Below are 2,716 nucleotides of genomic sequence, written 5' to 3' on the forward strand. Positions count from 1 at the left end.
CCTTTCTTCCCCCATCAACTGGCACAACTTTCTTTTCTGCCTATCTTGGACCCTTCGTCCCATAACTCCTTTGTGCCAACTCCTCTCATGGTTCTTATCTCCCCACCATCCCACCCTGGGGCCCTTTCAGTGACTCCTGATGGCAAGTGGTTGTTCTCATTGTCCTGGCTTCCCCTTGAGACTGGGGATGAGGAAAATCAAACAGCAATGACCATATCCTGGTGTCCCGGGTGTTTACAGTAGGCCATGTACTAGGGATTAACATAAAACAATAACAAATCTCATTTAAACTTCACAAATGGAAGTCAAACCATAATACCACCTCTATTATACAGATGTGCAAAGAGAGACCCAAAGAGCTCAAGCAACTTGCCCTAAATCATATCCCTAGCAGATGGAGAGGCAGGATTCAAACCCAGAATTCTGAACCAGTACCCAACAATCCATTCACAATCTTAACAATTACCCTCTACTGCCCCTTGGGACCCCTGTCCCCAGGAGCCTGGTCAGCCAAGACTCACATCCCCAGGTGAGTTGCAACCACCAGAAGTGGCTGTCTCAGGGACACTGCCATTTGTTTTCCTGTTCTTCTTCACTCCTGCTGGACCACCAGAGCTGTTTCTCTGCCAATATTCTTTTAACTGTGGGAAAGAAGAGCAGTAATCCTCATAAGAACTATCGGCCCCTACAGCCACATCCTCCCTTATAGTTTTAACAAAATGCTCTTATACACCATCTGATTTAATGATGCCAACAACTGTACAAGGTGTTGTCACCATCATTTAGTGACTGAGAGGGATTGATATAATGGCTAGGGAAAAAAAAAAAAAAAGAAAAAGAAAAAGGTGATACTGGAACTTTGAAACTCAGCCTTCTGACTCCAAGCTCTGGGGTTTTGCCAAGAATCAGCAGCTGCCAGGGACCAAAACCAGAGGTAGAGTTAGAAAAGTAAACATTAGGTAGGCAGGAACTGCATGGTTTAGAGTTATACATCCTCACACATCTGTTAGTATCAAAAAGTGCACCAGTACCTCTCAAACTTTTATATCACTGTGTCCTCATGGCAGAAGGCAGCCTTTCTGTTAAATCTGGGAATTCATCAGAAAGAGGACAACTCAAGCCTCATTTCAGAGAGAAGTCTGGTATACTCTCAGAAGCCTATGTGACTGTCATCCCTAAGTACATTAATGTTTTTTCTCCTGATCTCAAGAGAATCAAGGGAAACTGATGCTTCAGAAAGATGTCCCATATTTATCCCGTGGCACTCAAAGTTCCCCAGGTCGAGATAATATGAGGAAAATTCAGGCTGTCAAGTTCAGTTTCCCAAGATCTATTCCACAGAAGATGAGCAAATCTCACTTCAGAGACCACTGACTGAAGGGCAGTCTGGTCCCAGAACCATGGGAGAATTAGAATATGAGGTGGCGAAACTCCGTGAAAAAAAAAAAAAAAAATGTTAAAATCTCTCTGCTGTGAGCCTGTGAGAAAAACCAAACTAAACCCATTCTGCCACCCGTGAGATACTGTCAACGTTTTGAGCTCACGGGGGAAGTGTAGGCTTTTCCCCCTGTCAATGTCTATGTTAAGGGAGTGAGGCAGCCTGAAATCGCTTGCTTCTAGATCCCATAGTCTCCATTCCCCTTCCAGCTGCAAATTTGTGCTGTGACCAGAGGAACAAGAAATGGGGTGACAACACTTAGGGGACTGGGTCATAAGATCAAAGGCTGGTCTTCCAGTAATGACAGTTAGTAGGCGGATTGTGACATCACTACATTCCACTCCTCCTGGTTGGGGGTGGGGGCACATCAGCGCAATGTCCGAGTCCCACTCCACTATGGGGGAGGGAAACACAGGGTTGGGACCCAGGTCCTTGCAGACACCAGCACAAAGAGCCCAGGGAGTTTGACCTTGAGGCAGCAGGAGGGGAGGACAGAGTCTACAGTAGGGAGCCCCAGGAATCACCAGCCCAAAGTCACCCATGGACAACTGGCGAGGGTGGGGCCTAGGGCTGGGGGATCCAGGTGCTTGTTAACGTGAGCCCAAAGAACCCAGGGAGGTCAAGTTTGGGTAGGCAGGAGGTGAGAGCCCAGTGATGGAGTGGGAAGCCCCAGTAGTCACACACCCAAAGTCACCGTGGGGTGATTGGTGAGGGCAGGGACTGGGCTTCTTGCTGAAGGGGCAGGGCTGATTGACAAGACTTTGGTGGGGGGAGCCCAGAGGTGCCGGGGTTGGGGGGCCCAGTTTGGTGTGCCTCAGGAGTGATATGGACTCTGGTAGTGGTCTTGTCGTCAGAGGGGATCTGTGGCTGGGTTGGGGGGCTATGACCTGGTGCATTTTTACCTTTCTCTTGGCTAAGGCCAGTTTACTCTGTCGAGTTTCTTCTGCCATCGTAGGGTGGGAAGGGAAGCTTGATTGGGGCCACGTCAGCAAAATCCCAGCGAGCACTGATCAACGCCTCCAGTCACCTACCAGGCAGCTGAGTGACTGAACCAGAGGAGGCGTAACCAGGGCTCCAGTAGAATGCAGAAAAGGGGCGTGGCCTTAATGCTCCAAGCCCATTGGTCAATTAGAAAGATGAAAGGGAATTGGGGCGTGGCCAGGCAGCAGGCAGCAATGTGTCCAGAGGGACCTGTGGCTCACAAGGAAAGCTGCCCATGCAACCACTGTCCCCACCCACTCTGAGAGAGGGAAGGGGCCGCCCAATCTGGGAGAGGGA

The 2,716-nt window shown here is 49.3% G+C and overlaps 1 pseudogene; it reads right to left on the reverse strand.

Moving 5' to 3' along the window:
- Positions 1–6: 6 nt before the first annotated feature.
- On the reverse strand, positions 7–2,334 carry LOC108584077 (annotated as a pseudogene).
- Positions 2,335–2,716: the final 382 nt, after the last annotated feature.

The sequence above is a fragment of the Papio anubis genome, unplaced genomic scaffold (assembly GCF_008728515.1).
Source record: "Papio anubis isolate 15944 unplaced genomic scaffold, Panubis1.0 scaffold3559, whole genome shotgun sequence".
Lineage (NCBI taxonomy): Eukaryota > Metazoa > Chordata > Mammalia > Primates > Cercopithecidae > Papio > Papio anubis.